The sequence below is a fragment of the Brienomyrus brachyistius genome, chromosome 9, assembly GCF_023856365.1.
Source record: "Brienomyrus brachyistius isolate T26 chromosome 9, BBRACH_0.4, whole genome shotgun sequence".
Lineage (NCBI taxonomy): Eukaryota > Metazoa > Chordata > Actinopteri > Osteoglossiformes > Mormyridae > Brienomyrus > Brienomyrus brachyistius.
The window spans coordinates 5,142,003-5,158,218 of record NC_064541.1 but is presented as its reverse complement, the minus strand read 5'-3'; the positions used below and the strand labels follow the sequence as shown (position 1 = coordinate 5,158,218).

Below are 16,216 nucleotides of genomic sequence, written 5' to 3'. Positions count from 1 at the left end.
CCCCCCCACCACCAGCACCACCACCACAACCACCACAATTCAAGGGCCCTTGGCAGCCAAATGCCCTCCCTATAGGGTCAGGGGCCCTTGTAGGCAGAGGATCAAAGAATGTAGGCCCTCTAAAATAGACAAACGAAAATACATTGTTGATAAGCGTTGCAAATTGTTTTGGGCTAGGGGCCCCATGGGCCCCCTGCACCCCAAGGGCCCCTGGGCAGCGGCCCCGCTGGCCCAGTCCGTAATCCGTCTCTGGCTGTCGCTTTTCTGAAATGTTGGCTTTTAAAACTGTTCTCCACCTCTGCTATAGCTGCTAACAAATTCAATCATAATGATAATAATAATAATAATTTATTTGTATTATTACATTCAATACCCCATGACCCATGGCTAGAAGATAGATGGATGGATTATGTTCAATACTGAATAAAAACGACAGTCAAGTCCCAGACGTAAAATGCAAATCATAATCAAATCATTATATATATACATATATACACACACACATACACACACCAAATGAATGTTTCTGACAGAGATCATGGGAAAGAGATCATCCCCCTAACTAAAGGCAGTGGTCAATTACATTTGAATCTTATTCTAATCTAATCAGAAGCAGCCTTCCTTGGATAAGAAGCAGGACCCCATGTGTCTTGATAAATTCCAGGCCTGAATCACTGATATATTCTTAGAAATGACAGCAAAAGGGATATAAGGTAGATAAAGTATGTATAATGGGTGGATTTGCATTCAGTGTGGCGTTTTTGGAATATTAAAATGCATAAAAATATGCGCTGCAGTTTTTGAATGTAAAAGAGTAATCCATCCATTCTGACATTTTCCAAACCATTTACCCAGGATAGGATTGTAGCACATGAAGGGTCACCTGTTAGAGAAGCTGTTTACCTTCCGATGATTAAAGCTTCGGCAGGCTACCATTTGATGCTTTTCCACATCTCGGTGATTGAGCGATAATGTATGTTTGTGATTATAACGCTGCCGCTTTTTAATAACGTTGCTGCCCAATCAGAAGATGCTTTGAAGATCAAGCAAACGAAAACGGTGAGAGTAGAGAATTCATGGAATGAACCCCTTCCTGGCATGTCTGTAAGGGATCCAGCTATCTTGCAGTACTTCTACTGGCCTCAAGGTGGCAGTGTGTGGGGATAATGGGGGGGGGGGGGGGGGCTTTTCACTACATGGCATTCTGAGAGTTGGTAGGAATGACACTGTCCTTTTAAAATGTATAGTTATGGTCTTGAGATATATCCACCACTGTTTATTATAAATTAATGTATTTCGCATTTATGTTGAGGCTCATTATGCTACCCAGGGGTGCGTCCAGGCGTTCATTACTCTGTAACAGAATTTTCCCTGATGCAAGCATTGTTTAGACAGTATTATTATATTAATATATTGTTCCACTAGCAGGTGAAGTATCGGCAATTCTTTAAATGGGCCTTTTAAAAGTAAATAAATAAAATAATTAAACACAATTACCCAGGCCTGTATCGCAGGCAACGTGTTCCTTGACTGTTCATTTTCTTGTGCTTTCATCACTGACCTTTTGAACATTGAGTTAATTGAAGTACATTTATTCTGAGGCTGTAATAGGAGTATGGCTATGAAGAGGGTGTATTTTGCTAATGTGATACCCTGTCTCTCCTTAAAGGCCGTTTCCCTTAATGTCCTCCAACGCCACAGAAGCTGGCGCTCGGGCCGATGAGTTTCCGCTGTGTTTTTCTTCCTTCCAGTCATAGCCAGGCTCTGTAGACGACTGCACATTGCGTACCCTCACATTTACGCGGAAGAAATCAGCCTCGCTAAATAAGCACAAATGTCTCTGTGTCCGAGCCGGCCAATGGGGAGATCCCGTCCCCTGTCCTGACCCTGAGCTACGGTTCACGTCGTCACTTCCAGACACTCGTCCCCCGACGACGTTAACACCCAAAGGACACTTCGCAGGAACTTGTGATGTGCATTGGGACGGGTTGGGGGATGGAAAATGAATTCCTAAGCAGCTCACATACATTGACAATTGACATTTATCAGACATTTAACAACAAATAACAGTAGTAACATTTTACTTGAGGGGGCACATATAATGCATTAATTAACCAGTAACTAAGTGGTACTTGTGTACTGATCCCATATTCGTCCATCAGTAATCGATCTTGTGTTGGTCTTGTGTTAATTTATTTAGCACCTTGCTCCGAGAGAAACGCTGTTTCGTTTTTAACTGTGTACTGTACTCAACTGTGTATGGTTAAAAGTGACATTAAAGACCTACTTGACTTGAGTAACTGAACTACAAAGTTATATGTGGCCCCTAAAGTGAAGTCATACCATAATAAAGAGTTTGCTGTTTAGCACTGACTCCTACCTGTGTCCACGCTGCTCCCCTTCCTTGATTATTTCACCTAGAGGTTAAAATCAGGTTTAAGTCTTTCTGATCTGAGATCTGGATCCACCCCCCCACCCCCGCTGAAGCTGGGGCCAGTTGTATGTACAGCAGTCGATCTGACACCTGCTTCTCTTGCTGGCAGCAGAATACACGTCTCTGCTACGTGTATTTTTGCAAAGACAGACAGCGGGTCTTTTCTCTCAGTGTAGTTTTTGATTAGACTGCCAGTTTTTTCCTCTTATAATCCTAATTGGTCATCACAACAAATCTGGTGTGTTTGGCAGCCTGACTACGCATCATCTCTATGTGAGTTTGTGGGGGTAGATGCTTCCTTTTATAGCAGGTCAGGTAATTGCTGATCTTCCAGCTAAACTCATCATTCTGCTGGTAATATTTACACTAGTGGCCAAAATTGTGCAAACCACCTAGCATTTTTGGCATTACGCTTTCAAAATTATTACGCGAATATTAGCGGTAATGTTTATAAACAATCAAATATCATACACTGAATGATTAAAAAAGTAACTGGAATAAAGTTCCAGTTTTGGCCACTAGTGTAGATCACCGTGAGGAGGTCCCTAAAGCTTAGCAGATACATCTCCTGTTTGTGTGATGGCATCAGAAAGTACCAGAACCACATAACCTGCAAGTCTGTTCATACGAGCCTTTAGTATCAAGCAGGGAAAAAATCTCCAGTACAAAGAACCTAAGTATTCCACTTTTGAGGGGGTGAGGGGTGGCAAGTTGAAGTGGGGATGTCAGCACAAGGTCTTTTTAGTGTACTCGGAGAAGGAGAGAAGGGAGGGGGGCTCCAATGCTTTAACCCTGTCTCCCTGACCATCTGGGAAGCTGTCAAACTGGGTGTAATTAAAGGTTATGACAGCAAGGCACCCAGCAGGGGGGATTCCCGGCTGCAGCACCCTGCGCTAACACAGCCTGACATCCGTTCAGAACAATAAACGCCGGGCCTTTCCTTAGGAAACGTGTGCCAGCACCGGTCCAAGTCCAGCCATTCGTCGCCAGTGCTAGGATAAGTGCAAAGCTAACTGGGACGGACTCATGTAGCTTAAAATTTGCTAATTCCTCTCCATGAGATTTAATAGCATGTGAACAGGCAACATCCTTGGGCTATCCACATAGGTCACTCCTGAAAAACGCAGCTTACTGCTGCCAGTGTTTGATATCTTGTTTTCCAGGGCCCCTGTGCAACAAAGTTTGTCGGTTATCTTTCGTCATAACGGCTCAGCTTTGTCAAGTGGATATCTCACGCAGTATGCCTTGTCCATGGATGGTTTCCTGATTTGGGCTTTTGGAAGATTTTTTTTTTTTTTCGTTTCTTCTAAGCAAATGACAGGATTTACTTAATTTGCATCGGCATAATATGCATATCAACAAAGCTTTATTAGCAGTAGTCTTACATCCTGGCATTATAGATATTAAGCTGTCGGCTACTTTCCTATAGCAAAATTGCATTTAAGCCTTTATCATGAATATGTATGAACATTTATTTATTTGTCATAGCTACCATGTTGTCGGATAAGTTATATTTATTTCTATGATTTTTTTTCATTGGTATCAAGTGAGGCAGAAAATAGATAATGCCAAGAGGACTCAAGTCTAGGTGAATCATTATAGTGACAAACAGCCGAAAGAGGCCCCCAGACATATTTTTCGTGTTTAGAGCTTGCTGTCCGAACACGCGGATTTGTAGCGAACATCTCAGGATAACAACAGCACGTGCCGTCAAAACATGGCCGCTGCGTAAATCCCCCGGTATCCCCCGCCCTCGTGGGGCAACCCCGCCGCCCGGAATCCCGAAGCTAAATTTCAGACGTATGTGAATAATTATTACGAAGGTATAAACCTGTTCCAGAAAGTTCCCCGTCCAAAAGATTTTCGTGATTAATCTCAGCTGTATATGTTAAGGAAGGGGAAAAAAACAAAGTGACGGAAATTCTGACAGCATGCAGCATCAAGGTAAGTGGAGCGCACCTCTTTAGCATTACGAACTTATAAGTAAACTGTCGAGATACAGCAAATTAAAGCGAATCTCAGGCGCTGCTCTGCTTAGCGGTTACCGTCGGGACGGGGGCGAGCTGCCAAGTCTGGATTATACCGTTACTGCAGGCCCTGCATGACGACGGGGCCTAGTGGCGCATTCATTTGCCAGGAATCACAGTTGGCTTGGAAGGAATTTTAGCACCTCCCTTGAAACACTTTTTAAATCTGTCATGTAAAAAAGCAAGTGCCCTGAATATTCCCCAGTCTCCGACCCCTCCGGCCGGTCGACGAGGGTGCTGTACGTGAGCCCCGTTCCCAGCTCTAACGACCTTCGGCTGGCCGGGTGCTGATGGTTTAATCAGCCGGCTCCGCTCGCTAGCTTGCGAGCGCCTTTCCGAGACAGCTGGATCCATTCCAGCGCACATATCCTGCCGTAAACGTCTGCTCTCGCAGGTGTTCGAAACGTTAACAAGCCCTGCTCATTATATTATTTTAAACTAAAGATTAACTATTATAAATCTGATTACAGATACACCGATTAATTCAACATCACAACCTGGGTTAATATATATAATTTATAATTGGCGGCTCTTTAATACTTAATGCTGATAACTAAATAACACGCCTGGTTGTGTTTGCTGTCCTGAGTCGCACGCAGCCAGAGTCAGTGTAGACAGCTGGCTGAGCGTGTTCCTGAAGCTCACCGCGCCAGTGCCGAACAGGGTGTAGCTCGGTCACAGCAAAAGAAAAACATTTTTATGTAAATGTGAAACCTTTCCGTCAAATGAAAGTCATTTATGCCTGTCAGGCACTTCATTACACATTCCTAAATTAACAAAATTCTTGCTTTTCATCACTATTTAGGAATGAAAGGGGTTTTCAAGGCAAACCTGAATGGCAGTGTTATAACTGCCGCCAAAGGCGGAAGGGGCAATGTAATTACTACTGTATTAAAGGTCCAGCAATTAACAAATAGCTAATAATCAGTCTAAAGTAATCCCAAGGACTGTCTTATAAACACCAATTGTAAATGCCATTTTTGGTGCAGGCCGGTCTTCGCTGACGTAATTAATCCGTTCCATAAACCCTTACATAAGTCAAATTTCACCAATGTCAGGTTTACCTTTCCACACCAATCAAGTGATGTTGTAGCAAAAAATACTAATAATATATACTAAATAAGACATTAAATTGATGAAAGAAGTGTTCCTTTGCTTGCAGGTGTATGCTGACTTTTTGCGTTATTTTTAACACAAGTCAATTCTAAGGTAACTCTAGAGCTGCCTGTATATGCATTTCTATGGGCTGTTTCAAGGGGGGGGTAATATGATTTGAGGTCAAAGTTCAGATCATCTCCCCCAGCTCTATCATAGTGCACCCCACAAATGTATGGCTCACATCCATGCGGTACAGCACTGTCACAGAGCACTTTCGTCATTCAGGTCACATACCCGGTTTAGTGGCAGAGCTGGTGTTGATAGTTAACAGGCTGCTCTGTGATCAGAAGCATGGGGACTAGATGATCAGGGTGAACTATGACCTGAGGATCAGAAATGAAGGAAGACAATACCCCAGACTTGTGTTATTCCTGGTTCTCTCCCACTCTGACTTTCTCTAGCAGGTTGTGATACCTTCAGAGCAGGACGTATAACAAAAACACGCTTCTTAGAGTGAGTTGCCGTTGACCATATCTCACACTAGTGGCCAAAACTGGAGAAACACTTAGTATTTTTGGCATTACGCTTTAAAAATCGCTACATGAATATTGGCCGTAATGCTTATAAACAGTCAAAAAATGTTACCAGCATCATACATTAGATGATTAGAAAAGTAACTGGAGTAACTGAAATAAAGTTCTGCAATCTTAGCCGCTAGTGTAAGCTTAGGTTTTGATAGTGGATGGATGAATATTGCTGTGTTGCTAAAGCAAAAAGCACCTGACAGCCATGTCCATGGTCATTCCCAAAACTTCCTCAGCAGCACGGGCAAAGAGAATTAGCCACTGTGCTCTTAGTCAATGTGTAAGTGCTGGACTGCTTACATGATGACTGGCTATATTTTTTAGCATAGGCATTTCTATTCGTAAGTACAGTAGGCTTTAAAAAGGCCAAAGCACACAAACATTCACCCACGTAACCTTCTACTTTTATCCAAGAACTGTCACCAAGAACATATATTTTTTGCTTTGGGTTCCTTCGTTCTAATTCCAGTTTGTTTACTTTTCTTCATTTTGTTCAGATTGAGCCCACTTTTCAGTATCTACTAAGGCCCTTGGCTGAAAAACTGAGCGTATCGTATAGATCCTTCTCTTAAGCAGAAAGCGTCCCGCATTGAATCTCGAATTGACTAGCTGCCATGTGTTATTGATTGCTCCCCCTCCTTGCCATCTCCTCTTGGGTTATAGCCACACGCCAGCATAAATACGCCTTTACACGCTGCTACAGCTGGTGGCCCCAAGCTCTGCAGCTCTCTAGGCGAGAGTGGTGATCGTCTGCACTCAGGATGAAGGGATGGAAAGGAGGAGAGCTCTCTGGTTTTAGGGCTTGTGTATTTTTATGAATAACATGCTCTGGGTGCGGTTAGCTATAAATATATCATGCCTGTAAGCACAGGCAGGGCAAAGTTAAAACCAGGAGGTTAAAAAGTTGTTTCAAAAATATATAGACTCATATTGCTTCCAGTTTTAGTACCGCTGAGACGTTTATAGAACAGAATTGCTAGCTGATGCAAGACTATGTCAGGAAAATGTGGAATATTCCTATCCCAGTCAACAAAGTCAGGTTTTGGTCTCCTCCACCTTGTTGCTGTACTTGAATTCTCCTTCAGGTCTAAAACATTCAGTTTAATGAGGCAAATATCAGGAAGCTTCTCCGCTCATTCGTCTCTGATGAACAGCTGATACATCCTCAGATTGGCAGGCCGCTCATAAACCAGGCCGCTGTTTATTACAGAAGGGCTTTGGATGCTGAAGATCTGTGATGCCTAACTCATGGAACGTGACAGCGCTCGGATAATCAAGGCCTTTTGTTGGGGGTGTGTCTGCGTGTGTTATTTCAGAGTCAGTAGAGGGGGGGTGTGTCTCATTCAATTTTTACTGTCTGGTAGGTTCAAATTTAGGAAGAATCACTGATTCACCCAAATTGCCCCAAATAAACCTCCGGCTGTAACTTTAGGGCAGTAGGGTATATACACCTAACTCGCCCTGGAAAATCGTTGAGGAGATAAATTGTGTAATGTTATCAGTGGCCACTTGGATGTGATTCATGGTTGACTTCAAAATAGTGTTTTTGTGGTCTGGCTTATTTGTAGAGCCTTTTTGGAGCAACTTGGATCTTTGCTGTGGATAACTTGCCAGAAATGTGAGGCCAACAGAGGTAAGCGGGTGACAGCCAATTACTCAACTGAAGCAACGCTTTTAAAATCACTTCACTCACATTTCTGCAGGACGTATTGCAACAAATCGTGCAAAAGGGGTCCTGAACGTCAACCATCAAACTTTTTTTTTTGTCCTGTAATTTGTAGCTTCAGAGGAATGTCTTATGTGTCCAAATAATCAAATCGGTGATTCTGTTCCATTAACCAAGGAAATCCATAGTGTTTTAAACCACAAGGAAACAAAAAGGAATCCTTAGAGGTTGCTAATGTCTGATGCACTAAAATTTTGGTCTCAAGCGTGGGTGTCCGGGTGCGTGGTGAGCGGGCAGGAAGCAGGCAAGGAGGCGAAAATCGGGGGAAACTGGGGATCTATTAAAGGGGCAAGACAGAAGGCTAGTACGGACATCGACTAACATCAATGACGGACAAAAACCAGGGCAAGACACGGACTGAAATAGATAAGACTGGGCGAAAATAATCATACACAGCTGGGCAAGATCGGGGAGGCACACGTGGATAATCGGGGGGTGTGGCACACACTAGGATCAGATGAGCTAGGCATGACAGTGGGCTGAATAAAATAAATTTAAATAAGTTGCCCGTACTACGAGGAAAAACTCCAGAAAAACCCAAAAGCTGAATCCTCCCAATGTCAGAATGAAATAAAAATCATGACATAGCATAGGCATAGCATAGTGGAGAGACTACATTTTTCTCAAAAAAAAAAATTGACTTTAGAAAAGTATTTGTAATAGTATTAGTAGTCAGAGAACAGTAAATGTTTGCGTGACTGAACTGCATCTTCTGAATTCACACTCTAACTTCAGGCGAGTTTAAAAAAAGCCACGAGACACCCACCCCAAACCCACACCTAGTGCTCAGTCACGAAAAACATGCTTTGACCGTCAGAAAGCAAGCGTGTCATTTCTGTTGCGCTCGGTCGCTCCTGTGCTAGCATGCCCACATGTCTGCCTGTGGTGTAGCCTTTTGTGGCCATCGCCGCGGGAGAAGCTTTTCTCAGCCCCAGAACTGCACCTTATGAACCACGGACTGGCAGACACCAATGTTGTGCCTCGTAAGAGGTGGGCAGCAGAGAGCCTGGTGACCTCACACCCTAAAAAGGTTAGTGCCTTCCCACATACACCTGGCTGTGTCTTCACCATCATGAGAACATGCTGAGAACTGTGGCCCTGGTGTCAATTTTATATGCAACTGACAAGTAAGGGTCAATGAAAATCAAGTTTTCAGAAATCCACTCAACCATTGTGCAGCACCCCCAGAACTGGGGGTTACGGGCCTACGGACATGTGACTGTTCTGTCAAGGCCAGAGATCAAACCAGCGACCTTCCAGTCATGGGCACAGAGACTTAGCCCGCTGAGCCCCTGACCACCTGTTAAATGGCTGTCATGGAGTCAACTAGGCATAAGATGACCTTCCAATGAATTCCCAGGTACAAGTGTACGTAGTACTGGAGCAAGAGCTACACAGCATCTTCCAAACAAAGCAAGAATGTATCCATCCCCATTTGTCCAATGCATGGTTGCAGGGGTCCAGTGCCTACCCTGCCAACCTATTACATGTCATACACATGGGCTATTTGGCAACGCCACTTCAGCGGTAACCCCATGATAACTTGTGGCAAATATGCCAATTCCACACACATAGAGCTGGGTCATAAACTTGAGCCCTGGTCTCAGAGCTGACAGAAGCCGTGCTAATCACTGTACCACAGGACAAGAACCTAACAAATCACAAAATCTACATAAGCTGTTGTGTGCTTTACTGTGGGTCCAGTACTGTGAAGTGTCTCTGCTTGTAATTTGGTGTTCTGAGAACTGTGTGTGTGTGTGTGGAGAGGTGTTTCATATCATCCAACAACCCCCCCTCATTCCCGATATCTACTCCTGGACACACAGGGAGGCTACAGAGGCTACACCCTGACAGGCTGAGGGTTCGGGATTAAAGAGCTTGGGAGTGTCTTTACACACTGACTTGACGCACTGGAGTATAAAGTGCTGTGCATGGTCTGACCGACGTGTGACATGTGCAGCTCTCGTTCCAGCAGCTCCATCTTTGTCTATATTTAAGTGGGCGGCGCCTCCTGTCCAGGATAATGAACCGGTATGGTCACGAGAGGAGGCCACAGCGACTCTGAAAAGGGCTAATTATTGTCGCACGTCTGGCAGTTGGCTTTAGTGATAGATGGTGTTGAAATTGCCTGTGTACACAAGGAGCTGACCAGGAGGGGGCAGTAGCCAGGGGAAATATGAAAAATGGATGTTTGGTCGTAGGGTAACATTAGGCTGAGAGGGGGATGTGGGCAGGAATGGTTTGAGCTGGGAGGTGACAGGCGGCGGTGAATTTATCACTCTCTTCACGTTTTCTCACCCAGTTCTGTAACTCCTAGAGATGGCTGTAACAAGTGGCCAAGGAAATGGGTATACAAGTAGTTAAAGAGCGTAATATGGGCCTGATGAATCATATCCTACATCATCCCCAGCAGATGGATGGGTCTACAAATGGTGACAACACAATGAGGCCCTTCAGGAGTAGGTTCTTAGTGTAAAAAGATTCCGGGTGGTTCCGTAATGATGTGTGCTCTCTCCCCCCCTGGCCACCCCAGTTCCATGAATGCATCCACATCCCCACTGAGTGGCGTCCTTTTGTGCTGGATTCGGACAACTCTTCAGTCGTGGGGCTTGTGTGTTCACAGAGTCATTTGAGGGTCACAAAAATCAAATTATCCATCTGTCGCGGCCTCCCAGCTTCACGGGAACCTCAAAGCGACAGTGTTCATCCCGTTGTCCATGCAGGCACATTCATCAGCGGATTACGGCTCCATGAAACCGCCATAGAGAGTGACTGAAAGAAAGAATATTTGTCCAAGCCTTTCATGGCTTCTTGTCCTTCCACACCAGCGGCTCTGACTCCTTGTTGAGACTCCAGGAAGCCCACTGATACGTCGGCTAATAAGGCACAGATAACGCTCGTCTTAAAACACGGCTCACTTAACGATCCAGGATGTATCTACCTCAACGTTGTTTACATAAACATGCTCATTTTTGGATTATGTATACATGCTATTGTGGTCTGGCGGAAGCTTTCACAACAGCTTTTAACATAACATAAGACAAGATGGTGTGAGCTTTATTCCACATAGTGCAAAAGAAGACAAAATGCAGACAGAACACATAGTGCAGACATTTTTCAAAACGTATGTAAACAAGAACATCTTGAAAAGAGAAATTTAATAAAATTTATTGTATGATGTGCACACATTTGAACTCTGAAATGTAAAGAAACTAGATTAGCAAAATAAATATTCCATTACTACATTCTGTCACTGGGTTTGGCTTATATCCCCTTAACCTCTGACCTCTGTGTTTTAATATATCTCCTTAAATTAATGATGCATCACATTAACGATGATTACAACGTACACCCATAAATTTCAGTCTGTTTTGGAGGTAAGGGTGTGAAAGGAACGGCATCAGGTCTCCATAGCTGTTTGAGCTGTTTCAGGGGTCTTCACCTTCTGCACAAGTAACAGGAGAAACATCCTGCAAGCACGCAAACCAGGAAGCTCAGGAAATCGGAGCATTTTCCCCCGAATACAGCAGGGAGGGGAATGAGCCTATTCACCCTGAAACTGACACAGGATGCACTAATGAGGCTCGCCGGTAGCCCAGCGCAGGAACCAGACGCCGGAGAGTAACAGAAAGAGGCAGAAGGTCACGGGTTCAAGAGCAGGAGAACGTGATGCTCAGCACTCCAACGAAGCACCCTTACGGCCTGTACTGCTTCATGGAAATATTTGGGCAAGTTATAAGCTGTACACAGACAGACAGACCGGATGATTGATTAGATGAAACTTTATTAATCCAGAAGGGAATTGCAGGTTTAGAGTAGTAGAACACACATATAGTTAAAAAAAAAAAAAAGAAAAAAAAAAACTGAAAATAAAAATGCTCCATTTCGCACCAGTACATACATCTATAAAGACTTGGCTGTATCAGTGTTTGCTAATTCAGCAATGCTTCAAAAACTAAGCACCTAAAATGTACAGGGTTTGATGAGCGACTTTGTTGGCCCAAAGGAAAAAAAATATTTCCATAGTGAAAAATAAGCATCTGGGAATACAGTTAAGCCATTGTTACTGTTTATTTGTGTCCCACCCCCCTCCATCACCCCAAACCCAAGTATAGGGGATATAAAAAGAAAATGGGACTCCTGGATGCAAGAAGTAAATAATTTTTTACAAATATGCAAATGTGTGTACAGGCATTTCAAATCCCACAGAAATGTGTCCTGTATATTTGGAGGCTATCAGGAAAAGTCTGTGCTGTAGTGTTAGGGAACCGGCATCAAAACACTTACTGTACAGAGTAAACGTCGCATATTTCACTGTTAGACTGAATAAATATTGAAGAGAATGAATTTGTGTCAGCAGATCGTAAGTGATGGGCGAGTGGCACAGAGGAGGAAGTGGAGACTTTCAGTATGACAGGCAAAAGGGCATCGCTAGGCCACCCTGTCACACGGCGTACACTTACAGAAAGGCTGGAAGGTTCAAGGCCAAAGGTGAGTGGGATTGTGATAGTACCCAGACAGCGAATGAAATATCATTCATGTATCATAGCTGTCTCTGCTTTAATGTGATTGACAATCTAGGTACTTTATTCTCTGAGAAGAGTATTTGTTGATTACTTCCAAATTTAGACGTATACTGGAAAAAAAAATGTAATTTAACGGTTGTTCTGTGCATGACCAATCATTAATGAGAGACTTCTAAAGTACCTGAATCTAATTTTATTCATTGGGGAATCTTTGCGTGGATTTCAATATATTACTAGCACAAAGTATTGAATTCTAAAGTGAAAGCTATAAGGAATTTAAATAGTGATGTTTCGCCTCTGGACCATATACCAGTTTGGCTTGTGGGTCCTGGTAGTGACCTGTAGGGGGAGCTCCCCCCCTCGACAGTAGGACCCCACCCAGACACATAAACCAGCGTTTCCCAACCCAGTCCTTGGGGAACCCCGGGCAGTCCATGTTTTTTCTCCCTTCCAGTTTTTGGGTTGGGAAACACTGACATAGACACACCGGCCGTGCTGCTCGTACTTCCAGCCCTTGCTGACATTGTACGGGCCGACGGGGTCCACAATCCAAGTAGGGGCAGACTGAATTCAGGATGTAGATGTGCATTAGGCATCGTATGGGAAGAGCCGAGCAGCCCCACAACAACCCAGGTATGACTGGATAACCGGTTTCTACAAGCATTCCATTGGGGTGGTACCATCCAGGTAGATTTCATATATAAAGACCTTTCCCTCTCAAGAAGATCATGTTAATTTAAAGTTCTCTATTATAATGCCAGACCAAAAATTCAGCTATATGCCCTGCAAACACAAAGAGTAATACACTGATCTGGAACTAATATCTAATTTTGCATGTCTGTTATTTAATGCACTCACACATTCCAAGGTTCCAAGGATAGGAATTCACAGGTTCCAAGGTTAAGAGCAATTGTTTAGGTTGTCATGTATCACTGTCTATCTTGCTGTCCTTGAACACAGAAGTGGTGAACTACAGAACACATGCATGATTGTACGTGTCAGTCATGTCCAGATGATTATATTTCTGTGTGAAATACATATAATTTGTGTATCGCAAGCTATGTGCGCTAATTTCTCCTTTGTTAAATATCTAATCGCATGCGTTATTCTCTTATGCCTCTAATAAATCCAGAAGCTCATTAAGTGCCATTTACACTTATTTATACTTGAAACACCGGCGTCTGCAGTCACAGATTTTATGTTAATATGACAGTAGCATGTCGACGATGGCGAACGCCACATCTCAGGGTTATGACTTCAAATGGGCAATGAACACTGAGTCACCACCCTCAGCCTTTAATGTTCCTGACTTGGAGGAGAGGAAAAGTGGAGAAAACGAGTAGAGCGCGTGAATGACGGATGTATATGGGCTTGTTCAAACTCATCCTCCTCAAACACCATGCACCCTGAGCCCGGCCTCCCACCAAGCGTGTCAGACACTACCGGGACTGTGGTCCTGATATCAGGCATCCCCCCCCCCCCAATGCTCATGAGGGAACTGCTCAAACGCAAACATGTTTTTTTTTTATCACCATGGCAACCAGGATGAATGCAGAACAATAAAACCACTGAACTTAAGGCACCCCCCTTTTCTGTTTTTTAGCAAGCTAGCCGATTGGTAAAAATATACTTTGAACCGTCTCCTGCCAGGTCAGCATTTTTCTTTATGTATTCCTCGCCTGTATCTCAGTTCATGGGCCAGATTTCGCAGACGCCCAGTGTAAATATGTCAGGCCGCAATTTGCTGCCCGTACATCAGCCGTGCTGTGTGGGAGTCACAATATGGCACATGCTACATTTACAGCGCGGGCAGACAGGGAGACGGCCACGGCGCGCGTCTGTCTGCTTTTCGTCACACGTCGCCCTGATAAAGGCACGCTTCGACGCCATGTGTTCATTCCTGAAAGCTGCCCCCCTCCCACCCCCGCCTGCCGGCTGCCTAGGCAGCGACATAAAGCAGTGAGCTGCGAACTCAGTCACTCCTGAAGAGGAGCCGTCTTATCGTATCACAGCCAGCTATTACCGGACGTAACGGATAGTAACAGATGCGGCCCAATAACTTGAACCAAAACTGGAACGCGAGGCTTGGGATGGGGAGGGTCGGGGGAGAGGGGTGAGCGATAACAAGTAGAGAGAAGGCTCCGGGCCACATCTCATGCCACCGACGGATGAGGACTCTCTTTCCAGGCTGGGATATTTCACGACAGGAAGTGCCCTCCAATGCCTCTTTGACGATACTGTCCTTGGAGCCGATGCGGTTCTCTGCGTTTTTTTTTAACACTGGTCCAGCCTGGCGGTCAGGCTCCCGACGGACAGCTGGGGTGCCCGGCCCTGGGAGACAGAGATCCCCCCTCCCTCCTCCCCTCCCCCTAACACCAAGCCTTCAGGTCCTGCATCTCCAGAAGATTCTATGCGAGAGCGACGGCAGGGCCTCAATTTTAACAAGCACCAGAGGGAGAAGGAGGTCTTACCGCTGTCAGAGACCATGGTGCCTTGCCCTCCTGTCTGCACGTGCATGTGGATGGGGGAGGGAGGAGGAGGTGCCATACAAACAATGAAATGGGGGGGTTGGGGTTTCTTTGACAGATCGTGCCAGAGTTGAAGGGGGCAGTTGTCCTTTTTGAGATTGTTGGCTGTGGGGTAGGTGATGTCAACCTCTAGCAGGTAATTCTGTCTGAGAACCCGTCCCTGAGGTGCTGTTTCACCCCCCCCCCAGCTCAACATTCCCTCGTCTCTGGGGCGGCTGTTCTAAAATTGGACACTATCTTTGGGGGAGTAATTATAAAAATATATATAATAATTACATACAGGACAGACAGACATTTAACGAGCTTTGATTATACATGCTATCCTCACTCCGAAGCTCTGATTATATAGGCTATCCTTACTCCCAAGCTCTGATTATACAGGCTATCCTTATTCCCAAGCTCCGATTATACATGATATCTTTACTCCCAAGCTCTGATTATACACGCTATCCTTACTCCCAAGCTCCGATTATACACGATATCTTTACTCCCAAGCTCCGATTATACACCATATCTTTACTCCCAAGCTCTGATTATACACGCTGTCCTTACTCCCAAGCTCCGATTATACACGATATCTTTACTCCCAAGCTCTGATTATACACCATATCTTTACTCCCAAGCTCTGATTAAACACGCTATCCTAACTCCCAAGATCACACGTTTTATCATAAGGCTGGCAGGATGCCCTAAAACACAATTTGTCAAATAATTACATGTAACATGAACAATAATCCAAATTTTTGTCTAGGTTTGACCTTTGCTGTTTCCAGTTCTGTATGTTACTGAAACACAAATCTTGCTCTGGGTTGCATGCAATTTCATGCAGTGTTGATGCCTTGTATGGCAGAGTATCACCCCTGACCATGCTGCTCCACAGAGGAATGTGCTCTGTGCTCAGCTATCTCACCTGCTGTGCTATTTGTCACTAAAGCCACTCTATTGCCGCAAAATTCTGAATGTAAAAGAATAACGCTCAAAAATAAAGCTTGATCTTTAAAGTATTTTGAAATTGGTAAATACAGCAAAGCATTGTTTAGGTATTGGTTAGGCTGTGAGTGGTTGACCCTAAACTATTTTTTTTCATAGGTCCTGTTATTTTTACTGCATAATTTCTGCATACAGTGAGGTGTTACAGGAACGTGTCTCGTGCATTATGGCAGAAATGTGTGCATGCAACAAGACTCTCTACCATGGCTACCATTCAGAAATACCTGCTAATAATAATAGTGTGGGTAACGCGTTAACAGCAGCACAGTAGCTATGAGAATAACGTACTCAGTTTGGGTTTGG

General features: G+C 44.3%; 1 long non-coding RNA gene across 3 annotated transcripts; it reads left to right on the top strand.

Annotated features, from left to right (window-relative positions):
* The first annotated feature begins 4,159 nt into the window (after window positions 1-4,159).
* LOC125748373 (uncharacterized) lies at window positions 4,160-12,359 on the top strand. Of its 3 annotated transcripts, none has more exons than XR_007399532.1 (3): window positions 4,160-4,378; window positions 7,712-7,776; window positions 12,230-12,359. It is a non-coding gene; the product is annotated as an uncharacterized LOC125748373 (long non-coding RNA). The 3 variants fall into 3 exon arrangements; XR_007399534.1 differs by having other exon boundaries at window positions 12,227-12,317; XR_007399533.1 differs by lacking the exon at window positions 12,230-12,359 and adding an exon at window positions 8,761-8,886.
* Window positions 12,360-16,216: the final 3,857 nt, after the last annotated feature.